The 17,406-nt window shown below is 42.7% G+C and overlaps 1 protein-coding gene across 7 annotated transcripts in view; it reads left to right on the top strand.

The window, feature by feature from the left end:
- The window catches only part of ZBTB38 (zinc finger and BTB domain containing 38), a 113,929-nt gene that overhangs the window by 66,604 nt on the left and 29,919 nt on the right, over window positions 1-17,406 (top strand). For 4 of the 7 annotated variants that reach the window (XM_019645965.1, XM_019645964.1, XM_019645968.1 and 1 more), the window contains one exon: window positions 9,018-9,122. The gene's annotated coding sequence lies outside the window, so the exon portion shown is untranslated. Of the gene's footprint in view, window positions 1-7,176; window positions 7,541-7,880; window positions 8,232-9,017; window positions 9,123-15,071; window positions 15,238-17,406 lie in introns of those variants that run through there. The other 3 variants (XM_019645967.1, XM_019645969.1, XM_019645971.1) reach the window with 3 other exon arrangements.

The following is a 17,406-nucleotide window of genomic DNA, read 5'->3' as shown; positions in this document are numbered from 1 at the left end:
ATATACAAGTTAGAAACTATAAGGCCCTTCAAGTGTTTCAGAAGCATCTTCTAAAGTGGATTCATAATTCAGTGGACTTACCACACGTTAGAGGTGGCCTGGCTGACTCTTTACACTTGGTTTTGACTAACCATGAAACATCCCATTGCATGAAGACTGTTCTAGTCCTGTCTAGTAGAGTGTCAACCATTAGTGGGAGAGAGAGTTTCAACAATTCAGTTCACTTCTTCAAGCATTTGTTGAGCATCTACTGTGGGACAGACACTGCTACAACCCAGGTCAAATGGAATATGATATGAAACTCCCTATGAAACTCCGGACCAGGTTCCAACACACGGCTAGGACATTGTATGGACAGGCACAGTTGTGTGTCCTCTCTATCCCAGAAATAAATGAATGGCGGTGCTGTTCTCATAGTGGTCTTTTAGACTGTTTTCTGAAGCCCAGCCTTAAGTTTAGGGGCATCTCAGCCAAGGGCAAGGATGGTTCTTCCCTGGGACTCTGTGTCTCCTACTCATTACCTTACCAAGATGTCTTGGCTCTTAATAAGCCACCGTATGTCTGGCTGCCCTGCTTCAAGCTGGTCTGCCTGCATTGCCAGGTGACCTCCATAACAGGCTGCCACTCTTTCGTATTCATGAGCAGATGTTAAGTTGAGAAGACTTTGAATGCAAAAATTTGAATTTGTGATGCAATCAAGATGCTTCTGCTCTTTTACCTTTCCTGCCTGGCAACAGGGGGTCTCCCTGCTGGCTATTCTGCAGCAGGCTTTGTGGGCAGCAGGTAAATCAAAGACCAGTTGCCAAAGCACTTGTCTTTGTTAGGTGATCCCAGCATGGCTTTGCCATGGCCTAAATGTCTCAACGACCAGAAAATTGTTCCTTTGATCTTGTAACTCATTTTGCATCTTTCCCCTTAATGGCTTCCTTGCTTCTGCAGCTATTCCTGCTCAGGGTTTGAGACTAGCACTTGGAGTGACTAGCACTTGGCATGTACCCTCACTATATTTGGCCTTTGGAGGGGGTTTGCTTTCTGGTTCTTTGTTTTTTAAAATGCCAGTGTAAATATTCTTTCTGTGTTCGTGAAAATAGTGAGAGTTTTCATGATTTTCTTTATATAATAAAATAAACCTCTTCCTTACTCCGTGGTTATTGCTGCCAAATGGATATTTTGAAATTCTTTTTCCTTTTGCCTGCGTACGTCTTCTCCCCTGTCTGAGGCCTTGCCCTAATTAAAGCCTAACAGTCCTGCCCGTCTTCCCCAGAGCGGAGCAAGACTGGAGTCCCTGCCCCCAGGGCCTTACAAGCCAGTGAGAGAGAAAAACAAAAGCCACCCACTGAGAACGTGCTTAAATCCCAGAAGGGCAGTGCCCTGGTAATTTTTTTCCCTTCCTCTTGTTCCTTGAACTGTGGCAGGAAAGAGGGGAACCGTTAGTAAGGGAAAAAAGGGGCCACAGCATTGAAAGATTGTCTAGAAAATGCAGGATAGCGGGGAAACGATGCGGAAGGGAAGGGGACGGTCATCTGGGAGGCAAAATGGGGAGATGGAGATGACTGCCGAGTGAGAGGGCAGCAAGGGGGAAGGGCTGGGGTGCAGACAATATGAAAGAGGGAACAAAGGGAACGAACGGTCGGGAGGCAGGTGGGTGGGCACACAAAAGGAGATACTGCTATGTTGCACCCTGAAGCTGGGGTGCAGGGTGCAGGGAGGAAGAACAACGGGGAGGAGTTTCGATGAGAAAACCAAAGCTTGGGAGAGCCCCCAGAACGCGTATGGACAGGGTGCTCTGACGTTCTGTCTGGCTTGACTCGTAATGTTGGCCTTGCTGCTTCATTATCCCTCGTGGGCTACTATGAACAACCTACAGACTTATGTCCTTGGAGGTGATTTATCCCCGAGTGTTAGGAAGTCTCCATCCCCAGGCTCCCTTACTACACACGGAACATGCCCGAGAGCCCCGCCCCACATCGCTTTACTAGATCTGGATTACCTTTACCTTTAAATGAGCAGTTTTCGCACGGACCACTGTGACCTAGTGGTCTTCTACCAAGCCCAGGCTGGAGATAGACCCAAAACACTGGCTTTAAGCTGCAGATTTTAGAAACTATTTTTCCCAAAGTTATGTTGCCCCCAGCAGGCATGCAGCTCTGTGTTTGGAGTCCTCAAAGCCTGTCCTCCTTTGCTCTTTATCTTATGCAGCCCCTGGCCTGAGTGCCCGGTAAGTCATCCCCAGTGGATATTTCGATGGTTTGAATTTTTTGGTCTCCAGGAGAACCACACCTGGCTGTCATAGCAGCACTTAGTGTTGTCATTATCCCTGTACTTCTCGCTTAGCTTTACAGGAATGTGAAGCACAGACTTCAGTTGCTGTGTGGACCTTAGGCCCACTTTATTCTGTCATTGAGGGGACTGAGGCCCAGAGAAGTTGTGACCCTCGAAGTCACTCGGAGAGTTCAGTGGCCATGCTCGACTCCTAGTGCAGTGCTCTTTCTGCCAAACCAAGCTGCTTTTAGGTTACACGGGAAGCCAGTTGTAAGCCAGGGGTTTGCAAACTTTTTTTTTTTTAGAAAAGGTTAGACAGTAAATATTTTAGGCTTTGTGGATCGAAGCAAAATTGAAGATATTATGTAGGTATTTATATAACAATGGAGAAAAACTTCCACAAACTTTTTATTGGTTAAAATTAAAAATGTAATACTATATAATATTAAGTAGAACAATAATAATAGGTGTTCTGCCACGTATACAGAAATGAATGATTGAAGCTATATACCAATAAAACTTCACTTATGGACACAGAAATTTGAATTTCATGTAATTTTCATGTCACAAAATATTATTCTCCTTTTGATTTTTTTTAAAGCATTTAAAAATGTGAGAATCATCCTCAGCTTTTGGGTTATACAAAAACAGGTGGTAGGCCAAATTGGGCCATAGGCCATAGCTTGTGGATCCATTTTCTAAGTCAAAATCTGTAAACAGGGGGCCCATTGGCCACTCTACTCCACGTATGTATTTTGTTTGACTTTAAAAGTAGTTTTAATTGAATCAGTCACCAATGTTTTTGTTTTCTATTTTTTTTAATTGTATTATCTTTTTTCCTTCCAGTTATAACAGTAAAATATACCTACTGTGAAATAATTTGGCATGTTTTCTTTCAGTCTTTTATCTCTACCTGGTGATTTTCTTTTAATAGCTGAGATAATATTTTGTAGACAATTTCGTGTCTTCTTTTTATTTACTTAACATTATATCATAAGCATTTTATATCATTTAAAGTCTTTCATTAACATAATCTTTTAAAACTTTGTTATGAAAATCTTAAATATAGGTAGAATATGGAAAGACTAGTTTAATAAACCCACGTGGAGCCATAACTCAGGTTCAACAATTCTCAACGGCTGGCCAATCTTGTTTCATGTAAATACTCTCCTGTATTATTATTTTTTAAAACTCCAAATCATATAATTTTATCCCTAAGTATTTTAGAATGATTTTCTAAAAGATAAGGATACTAAGAGAAATCCCTTTTTTCTTAGGAAAGAAATGCTGAAACATTGAGGGGCAAAAGAGAATGATGTCTGCAACTTATAAAAGTTCAGGAAAAAAATAATAGATAAATAGATAAATATGGGCAGAGTATATATAGGAGTTTTTTGGTACTATTCTTGCAACTTTTCTATAACTGAAATATGTCTAAATAAAAAGTTTTAAAAATGTGGATTACTAAAAAAAAATGTGGATTACTAAAAATATATATTTTTAAATATATAGAGTTTTTTAAGAAAGAAAAATAACCACAGTATCATTATCACAGGAACAAAAACAATAATTCTTTAATAACATCAAATATCATAGTCAGCGTTCAAATTTATCCAATTAGGTCATTTAAAAAAAACAACAATTTGTGCAAAGCACAAGTCCAACGAAGGTCCATACAATGCAATTAATATTCCCTTAAATGTCATTTAATCTATACATTTCCCTTCCTCTCTTTCATCCTTGCTATTGCTATAAAAATTTTGTTGAAGAAACGGTTTGTTTGACTCGACAGATTTCCCACAATCTGAAATTTAATGATTGCATTCCTTGGTGCTGTTTTACATGTTCCCCTATCTCAGAGGTTTCCTGAAAATTGGTAGTTATAGCTCGAGACTTGATCAGATTCAGATTCTTTTTGTTTTTTAAGTAGTCGACATTTCATATATTTTATACAAAAATCCCGGTTTGGGCTTCATTGGAAAATTCTGCAGAGCTGACATACCCAGCTGGCAACAGTTGGTCTGGAGCTGGGTTGTGACCACCCCCACGCCCCATTTCCGTGGAACATGGATTATGCTGTAGGCCCCAATTCACATTACTTCCTGCCTGGCTCCCATGAGCTTTGGAAGTTGACACCCCCGTTCTAAACACTGCCTCTTCAGGGGCTTTAGTAGACTTCTCAACACAACACCACAAGAGGCTTTTCAGGAATGCGGAGGAGATTAGAAAAAATGACTTGGACAGGGACTTTCATAAAATGCTTGAAAGGAAAGAGATAATAGGCAGCCACATAAGGGGAGGTCAAGTGATAGACTTTGGTGAGTGCCCAGGATGAGGGAAAGAGAGAAGAGAAGTAAAACAATAAATTAAATTCAGAGTGCTGCAAATATGGGAGGCAATGAGTTACAGATTCCTAACCCACTGGCGGGAAACAGAGGAAGCAAGTGGGTTTAATAGAGACATTTAAATCTTTTTATATATTATGATAATATTAAAAATTTTTTTTAAAAGTAAAAGAAGAGGGGCAGTAAATGTTAAATTGGCCAGTAGTCCTAAATCAGAATGTACAAGCAGGTAGTTGTAGCATAATGGAAATTATAGAGATGAAAAGAAATGAGTTAGAAAAATGAGAAATGCCTCCTAAAAAGACCACTGGAAAAGGATCAGGAGCCATGCTGTGGGGATGTTGAAGAACTGGTAGAAATTTAAGAAGAGAGGAAAGAATCTTGAAAGTCTTAGGATTTTTTTTTTTTGGTCATTAGCAAATGTATTAAAATGAAAAGCATTAAAATGAAAAGCATTACCAAGATATAGAAAAATAAATCACATTTAGTTGTTTTGAAAAGAATAAACCTTTCCAGAAAAGAATAAACCTTTCCAGAAAAGCATAAAATTATGACAAGTTTGGGATGTTCCTGGAAATTTCCAGATAGTTCCCCATAGTCAGAAGAATGATTAAGAGAGAGAATCTGTGACTGGTTAAGAGGAAGGGTGGAAAATTTTGAAGGACAGGCTGATTATGTAAGTTTTAGGCTGTGGTGTTTAAAACTGTTGCCACGATATTTTAGTTATTAATAACAATTTGGGGAAATCTACTTGCTTCTGGAGAAACATTTAGCTCTAATGAGAAAGAAATGCCACTGTTTGTAAATTCCCAAGTGGATGTGAGGAGCCATTCATTTGCTAAGCCTCTTAGGAAAGAAAGCCAGAGCCGATTTCACCCTTAACAAGCTGTTGACAGCGTTTGATCAAGGTACCACCTTGGAACATGTTAGCAGCACAGAAAGTGGACTGTGGAGTCAGACCTGTGTTTAAATCCCTTTATGTCATTCACCATGTGACCCTGGCAGCTAACTCATGGAAAATTTCTAGAGTATAAAGGTTGCTTTACACAAGTAGCTATGACTCTTACCGCTTGAGCTGTAGGAACTTAGAGATCCAAATACTTGACTTCCTGCACTCATAGCCACAAATGCTTACTTACAGAGCACTTACTAAGTGCCAGGGACTATTGTAGATGCTTCATGGGTTATTATCCCATTTAATTATCAAAAAGCCCTACGAGGTAAGCATAATATTAAAATTAGCCCCATTTTACAGATGAGGAAGCTAAGGCTCAGGGAAGTTGGTAATTTGCCTAAAGTTACTTAGTGAGTGACCTTGTAAGTGACAAAGCTGGGCTTTAACCCCAGGCAGGCAGAATCCAAAGACCAAATTTGCTCTACCACTTCCTACCTTCCAATCTCAGGGAAGTAGAGAGAGCAATGCCCATGGTTCCTAATTTGTGAGCCTGAGTTTTGTTGGGGGTCCGAATGATTTTCAGTTTCCAAAAGCCTCAATGGAAACGCGCAAACTTGCAATGAGACTACAAGTTTCTTTAGGTCGGAATCCACGATTTACAACAGGTTAGCTCAGGTTTTGCAGAAGCCCTAATTGACGGTTAGTTACATACACAAAAACATCGCAGGGTCGCTGTTTTTTTAAGTGGGAAGATGAATCATTAGTTAATAAATGCAATTTAGTGGGATAGATCTTTCTAAACATGTGGCCTAGAGAGAGAGAGAGAGAATGAAAGGCGCTTGCTCGGCTTTGAGGATGTTGGGAACTGTTGGTGTACATGTGTATGCATGTCGCCCAACCAGCCAGCCTTCAAAACCCTGCCTTGTCTTTTTTTTGATTGCATGATCCTTCAATTTGACTTCAAGTCCATATATTTTCCCTTATTTAAATACAAGAAGTTTTACTGTTTTTTTTGTATGTAATATTGGAATCTACTTTATTCATCAAAATGATCACATTCTTAAAAACATGGTCAGGAACTGGGATGCAGAATTATAAACACGGTCCTCCAAGCTAAAAACAGGATGTAAGTTGAGCAAAGAACAGACTTTCTATCCTTTCAAGTTGTAACCTGGGAGTGAATCCTTTCTAAAGAAAAATTTTAAATAAGACTCATACTACCAAAACACAGGGCACATGGATGGTTTTTAAAAACAAGCAAATAAAACCTGTACGTTAGTGCTCTACAACGCGAGTTTGTGGCAGGCCTCAGTAAATACTTTTTCTATGAGCGGTCCCTGGGTCTTGGAAGAAAGATCCTAATAGGCAGTCAGTGCCCTTTATTTAAAGAAGCGGACTGGGTCTTTTGCGTGAAATCAATCTAAAATCACGTGGGGGAAAATCAATCTAGGCCTCTCCTGACAGCTATGGGAAAGAGCAGGTGACACCCTAATTCCTGAGAATTTGTTTAAATTAAAACTGCACTTGACTTTTCACTGAATCCTGCCTCTCACAAATGTGCAGGGTTTGGATGCTGTCTGGGATGTGGGTCCGGAACCCAGGGCCACCCCCTGCAGACCCAGGCCTTGTTCTGATAGTGGCTGTAGACACCTAAGTGGGTTGTCCTTCCGCAGGTTCTGAATTGTGTTTTCCCGGGAGAAGGTGGAGGCGCAGGCCACTGCCCGCTTGGTGGGGTCTGGAGCCTCGCGGGGCCGTCGTGGGGCCCCTTGGGTCCCGCCGCGGCCCTCCCGAGGCCTTATCCTCAGCGCGGCAGGTCCCCTGGCGCCCCTGCCCGCGGGCTGAGGGTCGAGCCGACCTCCTCTCGGACGGGCCGCGTCCTGTGCCCCGCGCCGGGGGCGGGCCGGGCTGGCAAAGCCCAGCCGCCGGCGTCCATTTTCTGGGCGGTGCTGTGCGGCGCGGCGCGGCGGCGGGCCTGGCGGGTCCGGAAGCGCCATGGACCCCCGGGGGAAACGCGCTCGCAGCGGAGGAGTCGAACCCTGTAAGTGCCAGTCGTAGGGTCTGTGTGCGCTGCTGGGTGGGCGAGGCACGGCCTGTGGGCGCGGGGCCTCGGGCGCGGCCAGCCCGCCCCTCCTCTCCCCAGGAGGGAGCCTCGAAACCTGGCTAGGAAGCCCTGGCGCAGGGCTGTGAGCTCCGCCAGCCCTGGAGGGACGAGCTGCTGCAGGGACCAAGCGCCCGCAGGTGCCCGGGCTCCGGGGCCTGCGCCGGAGTGGGGGGGGGGTGCTCAACTGCAGAGTCGGGCAGGTTGCGCTGCATCTAGTGGCCCAACTGCGCAGCTGTGCTAGAGGGCGGGGGGGGGGCGGGGGAGAAATGCGCACCCCAGGGACTTTATGGGCTCGGGGCCAATGGGCCCCGGAACCGCTCCGACGGTCGCACCTCCTCTTCCCCCGCGACTGTGACTCGGACCCCAGGCCTGACCCTACTGGAACCTGATGATTTCCCTGGTTCAGCACCATGACCCTGGAATTGAATGGAACATGCAAAAGCAGGGCCCTGCCCCCAGGGGGTCGCAGTCTCAGCCTCCTGCTTCTGCAGTATGGTTAGGTAGGTCTGCTCAGTTGGCACAACACAACCGCCCGCTGTTAGCCACTTCTTTGCAGGGTGTATAATAAATCACCTTAAATTTTAGTCCGTCCGCGTTTCCACTTGATAACTCCTGCTCTGCTATACAGGTAAGTGACTCATTTCATTCTGGACTTTGGCCCTAATTCAATATCCCTTTTAAAGATCCGTTATAGCTGATATGCGTTACGGTGCCTTATACATATTTTAACGGTTAAAGACTTTTCTCCTAATTATGAAGCTCAACTACTCAGTCAGGTTGTCATGGTTTAAAAGCATGGGAGGATTTAGTCCGTGGTTTCAGAGAAACTTCTTGTGAGGTACTATATCTAAGTGTAGTGTTTTTCCAGCAAGAGTAGGGACCCATTAGAAGATTGTGAAATTAGTTTAATGGGTTACTATTGGAATTTTAAAAAAGGTATAGAATAATGCAGTGTAGAAAAAAATCAAATAGAATAGAAAATATCAGAATGTATTGCATGTAGTACGAGTAAACATTTTTTGAGACTTTGGGGATTGTTTATATAATGTAATTTTTAAAAACAGTGGGTCACTGTCAAAGAAGTTTGTAAAACCCTGACTTACAGGTTAATAACCCAGGCTTTGGAATTAATAGAACCTGGGTTTAAGACCCAGATCTAACATAACCTCGCCATGTGACCTTGAGAAGATTCCGTAACCTCTCAGAGCCTCTTTTTGTGTAGCTGTAAAGTGGGGGAATATCTCCTATATTTGAGGCATATTATGAAGCCTATATGAGGTCACCTGTCAATCACTTTACTCAGTGCTTGACTTATAGTAGGCGTTCAAAACACAGGCTAATTATTATTGTGGCTGAAGCATCGAATCCTGGCAGCTAATCTTGAAACACTGCGCTTTTTCTTTTCTTTTTTTAGATCTTGATGTGGAGGAAATGGAGGACTCAGAACCAAGGATTTCCAAGTGATTTCTTCCAAAGCACGAGAAACTAACTTTGTCAAGGCTGGTCTGGTCTACCTGAGGTAACTGAACTTGCAAGTCTCTGTAGCCTACATGAAATGGAAATGGGGATTTTGAGGGACTGAAGGCCTCCCAAGGGGCATATGATTTGTCCTAGCATTTTGCCAGGTTTGGGAATTATAAAGAGACAATGATATTTAAGTGAACTGTTACTAAGGAGACATGGCATGTGAGGCCATGAAGAAGGGGGAACTAAGTGAACAGGCTCCAGGACAACTGTTTTCTCGTTCCAGTTCTGCCAGTGACTGTCTGGGGAGCTTCTGTAAATCTCTTTCTAGATCGCTAGCTTCTCTAGGCTGGAAGGGCCGTCAGACATCACTGCGGCCCAGAGAATTTAAATGACTCTTCAGGGTGACCCAGTGGGCTGGGCTAGAGGCAGGCCTGCAACCTGGCTATCATTCGCTCAGTCATGCAGCCAGCCTCAGGCTGTGGGATGAGCACTGTGCTAGGCCTTCAGGATAGACAGGTGAAGAGCCCACCCCACAGAACACTTGCATTTTGTGCAGACAAGTGCTGACAGCCCAGCCCACTAAACACTACCTTTGAGGCACATACAAAGCCCCAGATAATGACAGTAACAACTACTATTTATCAAGCAGTTGTGTGTGCGTGTGTGTATGTGTGTGTGTAAGTGTGTTAAGGGATTAAGTGTTGTATTTTTTTTTTTATTCCTCAAAATACCCCTACGAGATAAGGAAGACTAGATGTGAAGGACTGAAATGTGAAAATGCGCAGGCAGGTCATGGAGGTCTTTGCATCTCATACTATGCTTATGGTGCACCTTCTGTGTGCAAAAGCACAGTGCTAGGATCACAGAGTTCAAGGTGAAGTGCTTGCCTCGGAGGAGCTTGCAACCTAAACTCCAAAGAAGCGTAGTCTAATAGGCAGTGCCTGATGTTCACCCCTCTTTTACCTGCTTCTCCAGCATTGAGAGTGGGATCTGTCACAGGAGGAGTTGACATATCACAGTTCTTGCCCCTCAATGCAATTTTTGACGTTTTTCAAATTTAACATCTCCTGCCATCCATCTATGAAAAATTATACTTTCAATAGGAAGGTCTTCTCTAAGTACATTTGTTTATGTGTTCATTCAGCAAATGTTTATCGAGCTCCTACAAGGCACTTGGATATTCAAGACCAAACATAGTGCTATGCTTTTTCCATCATGACATTGGTCAGATTCAGTCTCTTGGCAAGGAATTATTGTTCAACTGTTAGAGATTTTTCTGTTGTTAACATGCTAGGATATCAGCTCCAAGGACATTGGAGACTGACCCATAAATAGGATTCCAACTGGATATATAGGAAAATCTTTTTCAAAATCTTCAGAAAGGAATTTCTTAACTCCTCTTTTAAATTTTGCTTTTGCTGTTACTGTCATCGGCCAGTAGAGGCCTTTTATTTGTATGTACTTAACCTATAGACAGAGAAAAAAAGAACCAGTTTGGCAAGTGGGCTTCCTTTGACTCAGAGTGTTCTGTCCTCTTCACTTTAGGCCACACAGGACTATGAGTGTTCAAAAGTAAAGCAATTTAAGAGCTACTTTAATTTTACAGGGCATAGATACAGGGCATAGTTAGAGATAATGCCAGTAATTACATTCAGCAACAGAAATCAAACTAAGTCTTCAATGCTACTTGTAGTAAACTTAAGCTCCAAATAGAACAAGTGAGATGTTGAATGTAAATATGCTTTGTAAACTTTTAGAAGCCCTATAAATGTTATACAGCAAATATTGATTACCTACTATGAGTATGACACTGTGCTAGAGAGAATGGAGGAGTCAGCAGCAAAAAGATCTGGTTTCTTCCCTCTCAGACCCTGTTTTGTAGGTAAGGAAATAAAGTATGCAAAAATAACTGTGTGGTAAATACCAAAAAAAAAAAAATGTTGGCAATTTGAGGAGGAAGAGGTCCCTTTTACCTCTAGGGACTCTTTCTTGAGGAAAGCATTTAAGCAAGTCCTTGAAGGATGTGGAGTTTCCATCAAAGAGAAGGGAAAGAGGCATTTGAGATAGAAGGGATAGCAGGAGAACAGGAAAGCATGGAGCATATTCAGGGAAAGGTAGTGAGCCCAGTTGAGTCAGAACTGGTCTATATAGACATCAAGTGGGAAAAAAAGCTGGAGAACATCTGGTGCCGAATAATAATGGTCTTGAATGCCAAGCTGAGAAATATGAATGTACGAAGCAATATGAGCCATTGGAGATATTTGAACAGGAAACTGTCATGGCTGTGCGTCATGGGGATATCGGGAGGAAAGGCAGGGCAGAAACCAGAGACAGGGAGACTAGTTAGAAGGCTCCCACAGTCCACCAAGGGAAAGGGTGGAGGGAAGGCCTAACATGGGTGATAGCAGTGAAATGGCAAAAGAATAGATGCAAAGGAAAGAAGTGACACAATCTGACATCTCAGTAGAGAAGGAACAGCTGAGTATGGTACCCATGCAGGAAACTTGGAAGGAGGTGAGGAGCTACATTTGAGAGGTGCTGAGTTTGAAGTATGATGTCTCCCAGACAGCTTGGGTCTTTGTGCTCCATAGAAAGGCCAGGACTAATTTGGGAGTCATTGGGATATAAATAAGTCAAGAGGTGGGAGAAGAGATTTTCCAGAGAGAGATTATATAGGGAGGTATAGGTTGAGAATAGAGCCTTATGGGGAAATGAAAGAAGGACCTAGGGAGGATCTAGAGAGAAGTCTGGCCAGAGAGCAAGGAAGAACCACAAGAGGATGTGACTCCAGAAGCCAGCAGAAAGGGGTTTCCCAGTGGAGGGTACCTGGAGTGTCAGATGTTGGGGGGGGCGGGGGGGATGGCCCAAGATGGCCATCGGATTGATAATTGCTAGATCACATATTTGTTGTTTTCTTTTGTAAGGTAATATAACTTGCAGAATGAAAACTTTGCAGCTTGTGTGAATCAAGAATCAGTGTTAAATTTGACCCTAGCAAGCCTCAAAATACGCTTCTTATTATGAAAATTCAGGCTGTTAAATGTGGTTTTGATAGTAGTCATACACTTTATTCTTTTGTCAGCAGATAGACCAAAGACTATTCATACAATAAGTTCTTTACAAAGTATATTTCTGTTGAAGTAAAAGGTTTCTAAAAGTAATTTAATTCCTTTGCCTTTCTACCTTATGGCTATCTTATGATGTGAAAGTGAGTGAGTGTGTGTGTGTGTGTGTGTGTGTGTGTGTGTGTGTGTGTGTGTGTGTGTGTTTCATGGGCATATGAGCTTAATACAATGGAATGAGAAGACTGGGGTTAGATAAATCTAGTTTCACAACCGCACTGGGCCATTTTCCAGGCTTGTGACTTCAGAAAAGTTACTTTCTGTCTAAGCCTAACTTTTTCCACCCATAACTCAAATAGGATTATTTTGAAGATCGAGTAATGTATAATTTGGTCAGAGTATATAGCATAGTAGCATAGTAGGCAATGAATAAATGCTGATTCCCTTCCCCTTACAACCTTGTATAGGTATGAAAATTTCTACATAAAGTGCATCTATACACAAAGCCTTATCTTTATGACTCATTTTAAATGTCTAAATTTTATCACGGAAAGAGCATACCTTCCACTGTAGCTCATCTATCCTGTCATAGTTCAAGTGACCTACAGTTTAATATGGATAAGAATCAATCTGTGGAACTTGACTAAAATGGAGGTTCCCAGGCATCTGGCACATAGATTCTAATCCAGTGGATTTGGGATGGGGCCCTGGTAATCTTCATGTTAAACAGTCACTGCCAGTTGCTAGGAAGGGATAAACTTGAGACTTGATATGCTGATTTCAAATCCAATTTCTATTAAGCCATGTCTATGCTCAAAAGTTTTATATGTGTATCATTAGTGTTTACGGATTATATTTGTGATAAGATACAAACAAATGGATCCCAGATAAAGAATGGTGGTGTTATCACACTCACCATCGCTGTCTGCTCTGTATCCACAGCAGTTCTGGGTGACACACAGCCTCCAACTGTTTCTTTTCCTGTTGTGTAAGTGCTCAGAGTTTACAAAATGGATGTAACTTTGAATGTTGTTACCGTTAATATATTTAATAGTAGCAACATTGCACAGTCATGCCATTAAAACTATTTTAATGCATTTGTCTATCTGACTCTGTGTCTTCTGGCTGATAAAAACGTCTGTCATATTGTATTTCCCTCGTTCTCTGCATCTTGGAATCATAATTTTGAGGCTAGTTCATGTTGTTTATCTATCTCAGCCTCATCTTATCGGAAAATAATTTATCCTGTTTTTCCTCCTAGCCTTAGCTCTCTGCTTATTCATAGGAAAGGGCTGAAACATACATACATGTTTGGTGTTTAAACTGTGTATGGAGGATATGAAACATATTTACTTGTGTATATTGATTTGTGCTTTATGCTCCTTGTACATAATTTAAAAATCAGATGACTTAACGGGAACATATTTATAAAAACTATACTGAATTATTTTATAATGTTGCTGGCATTCCATTGATGGTTTGCTTCTCTTGGAAGAGACTGCTGATGTCCTGGAGCTTTGTCTAGAAACGGGTTTCTCTGTCTGTACCCATAGTTCCCAACAGAAGACAGAACTGACTTTCATGGAGTCAGTGCTACACTTTATGTGCATTATCTCAACCATCTTATTAGAAGCTCATAAAAACCTAGTGTAGTGGCAGTTGAGGCAAAGAGGCCCAGTAATGCAGCCAGTGTTGTAGAGGTGAGATTTTCACACCCTGGGGTCTTATCTGACTCCAAAGTCCTGCCTCTTCTCTCCACACCCATGTGTCCCCAGCCACATACTGCGAGTATGCAATAGATCATTGTTCTTTATTTTAGCCTGGAGACTTAGAGACCCTTGTCCCTGGTATTATTGTAACCTCAGCATTTTTTACAAGAAGCTAGTAGAGTAGAAGTAATATGCAAACTTGAATTTGTTCAATAAATATCAACTCTATGTGCCAGGTACCAGAGCAGGACTCCGCCCTGTGGGGCCTCCTTATCTTCCCTCACCTGTCTTTATCTACCATCTATGTGCTGCTGCAAGATTTTCTTTTAGAGTCAAAACACCAATGGATTTCTGCACTGATAAGATCATTTTATGTCTCGCTAGAGCTGCCACTGTCCCTGTGCCTGGCTAAATGTTCTCAGAGTGGCCAGTTGAAAGTTTAAAAGCATTCCTTGGGGGAATTGCCCAGAGGTGCTCAGTAAGTGTTTGTTGATTACCCTCTGAGGTCCTGAGGAAGTCTGCAGGGGTGAGGGAAAGAGAACAGAGACCTGCAGAGGGAGGTTAAAAGACCTGCGTGTGAGAGAGCAGCCGTGAGGCCTGGGGCCTGTTCCCTTGCCCCACTCTGCAGCCTTGGGAAAGAAAATCAAACTTTGCTGGCTTGGTTTCTTCACCTATAACCAGAGGTTTGGCTCAGTGATCGTTAGGGTTCTTTCCAGCTTTAGGGTACAATAATTCTGTTTCCTGTCCAGCAGAAAAGCTGGGTAGCTGTGACAAGCAGATGATAAACTCCATGCCTGAGGTCTTCCGGGGGCCCCGATTTCAAAGCTCCCTCCTGTTGTCTGATACCCTAGTACTAGCCAGACTTTGGACACTGGCTTTACCTCGCACGCTTCTGAGGCGAGTGCCTGAATTTAAGGGTGGGAGGGATTGTCTGCTTTGGAGGATAAGAAGATTCTTACAGAAAGATCGAGGCTGGCTAGGAGTCCATCAATAGGTGACAAAGTGGGAGGTAGGGAATTATGATTTTCATATTTTATGGCCAGAAAGAACCTTAGAAATAAGCTAGCCCAGCCTCTTCACACTCCAACTAGGGCAGCAGGAGTCCTGGAAAGTCATAGGACTTGCTCAAGGTCACACAGTGGCAAATTGGGAACAGAACCCAGTGTCCTATGCTCAGGCCAGCACACTCTGCAGAAACTGGTAGGTCTTGTCCTAAGGCAGGTTATCGGGAAAGCAGGAGATGGCAGGCTTGAAGGAAAGATTAAAACGGGGCTGGAACTGTTCCGTTGGAGAGAGCGAACCACAAAATCTGCTGAACTTCTAGCAGACACCCAGCCGGACACCATGATGCAAACCTCCGACCCTGTTGAAGCGCTTGGGATTCTTTCCAGTTAAGGTAGTCAAGAAAATGTCTTTTTAACCTGGAACAGGCGTGCCTGATGGCGGTTCCTTTTTTTTTTTTTTTGAAAGCATTTTTCCTCTCATTGAAATGAAAATTGCTAAGCTATAGAATAATTTACTTTTGAGAGGAAGTAAACGTTTTCTAAGGGAGTATGAGGCAGAAGACCCATGGGCGCACCCCGTTTTGCTGACTACTATGAGCGTGCTCATCCCAGGGTGCTTTTTCACGAGAAACCCAGTGGCTGTTTTAAGTCCTAGAGGGGCATCTTGGGGTTATTTCAACAACGCATGAAGGCAGGCTTTGTGCAAGGTGGGATGGATATGAGCTGTCACTTCCTGCTTTGTGAGTTGAACAGTGTTTCTAGGCTCTGTTTTGTTTGTGTTCTTCTTCCTGTTCATGTGTTAGAACAACTTCTGGTTTTTTCTAGAATTGATGACAATTAGATAATAAGACCACCAATTCAAGTAAAAACAGCTCGTGTTTTTACTTGAGAAACCTGCGTTCAAACCACAGACTCCCCAAACTTACATGCATTTTTATGTAAGCATGGAGGTTTCTGATTAGCTCTAATAGTACGTTGATTTGCTCCTAGACCGTCGTACGGATTTCCTTTTTTAAAAACCTGCTCAGCACTCTGGTCTGTCCCTGCTTATACCTGTTTATTCTGGTCTTATCCCGGACACGAACTCAGAGCAAGGTTTCTCAAGGCCTCCGGGCCGTCTCTGATGCTCCCCTGGGGAAGCACTTCATTGTCTTATCTGCTGCTGGATGCTTGTTGTGGAACCACACTTTCTGCCGTGTGTTCTGCCCTTTGTGAGACTAGTGCAAGTTCACTAGCTGCTTTCACGGGAGAGGAAGGGAGGACCACTGTGAGGAAGCAGAAGGGACAAGGATAGACGGGACAAGCGATGACGTGGCAGTGAAATGAAGCCCCAAACCGGGTTTTACTCAGGCGTTAGAGCACCGGCCTACCCCAAGTGTTGTGCTAAATAGGGTTAAAACAAACAAACAAACCTGACCTTTAAAATTTTTCCTGTCAAGGTCTAGCAGTTCTGGAGTTTCTTTAGCCACTGCACTCTGTAGGTTGGGTTTTTGCACAGGAGCACCATACGTTCCCCAGGAGAACATTTTTTTCCTAAATGAATATGCACTACAAAGTAAGTTCCTTACCCTGTTTTGTTGTGTAGTTGATATTCCTAATAGTATTTGTTTTTGATTTTGACATTTTCAGAAAAATCAATCAAGAGCATTTTGCCACGTCTGAATGATCTGTTTTAAGACTTTCTTTTCTATGTAATGATACGAGTTTCTGATAAGATAATTTGCGCTTCTCTCTATTTTTAGGAGATACGTTTTGAGGGTATTTTTTTCTTTTATGACTAAATGGGAGTCTAACCTCCAATCCTAGCAGCGACCTTACTTAAAAATGACCTATTCCCCCCTCCCCCCATGAGGTTCCCTTAGCAGGGAGGATAAATAAAAATGGGGTGATTAGTCATTGTGGCGTTCAGCAAACAAATACTTTGGAGGCCATGATTTATGTTATACTGGTGGGGGGTGGGGGGAAGGTTATATCTTTCTCTAGATAATTACTCTTGTGAAAGGTAAGTGCCCTGTATTCCCAGAGGGTCCCTTGAGTGCCCTGTTTGTTGTGTTCAGGCTTCTAGAACTGGTGGCCATTTTCTGTGACTTTGAATCCGTGTGTGAAACTCCTCCCACTGTGAAGGCTGAGCATTTGTTTTCTAAAATGAAAGCACAAGCAGAAACTCGAGCTGTTCTACAGAACAGCCTGTTCTTTAGATTTTTTTCTTTTTCAGATCAGTATATTTAAAGCATAATTTGTCTAAACAGCCTGTTGTGGGCTTTTATCTGAAGTGAGTTTGGGTTTGTTTGGAGAATTTTACTTTTTGTAATGTAGACAACTTATTGTGTAATTGCTCTGTGTTCCTCCTGCCCCCAGATAATTTCACTCTAAAACAGGTGAACAGGGGAACTGTTTGGATACCCAACTAGTGCCAGAAACCTTCATTCGGTTAAATTACATTTGTTTGGGGGGTGAAGTTGGCAAAAGCTAACTAATACGTCAGTCCTTTAATATACTTCCCTCCCCCCCTCCACCCAACAATTTTTCCAGTTGACTTCTTTTGTCTAAAAAACCATTGT

Source organism: Hipposideros armiger, unplaced genomic scaffold (genome assembly GCF_001890085.2).
Source record: "Hipposideros armiger isolate ML-2016 unplaced genomic scaffold, ASM189008v1 scaffold_96, whole genome shotgun sequence".
Classification (NCBI taxonomy): domain Eukaryota; kingdom Metazoa; phylum Chordata; class Mammalia; order Chiroptera; family Hipposideridae; genus Hipposideros; species Hipposideros armiger.
Note: the sequence above shows the minus strand (reverse complement) of the source record. Positions and strands in the feature narration are given on the sequence as shown.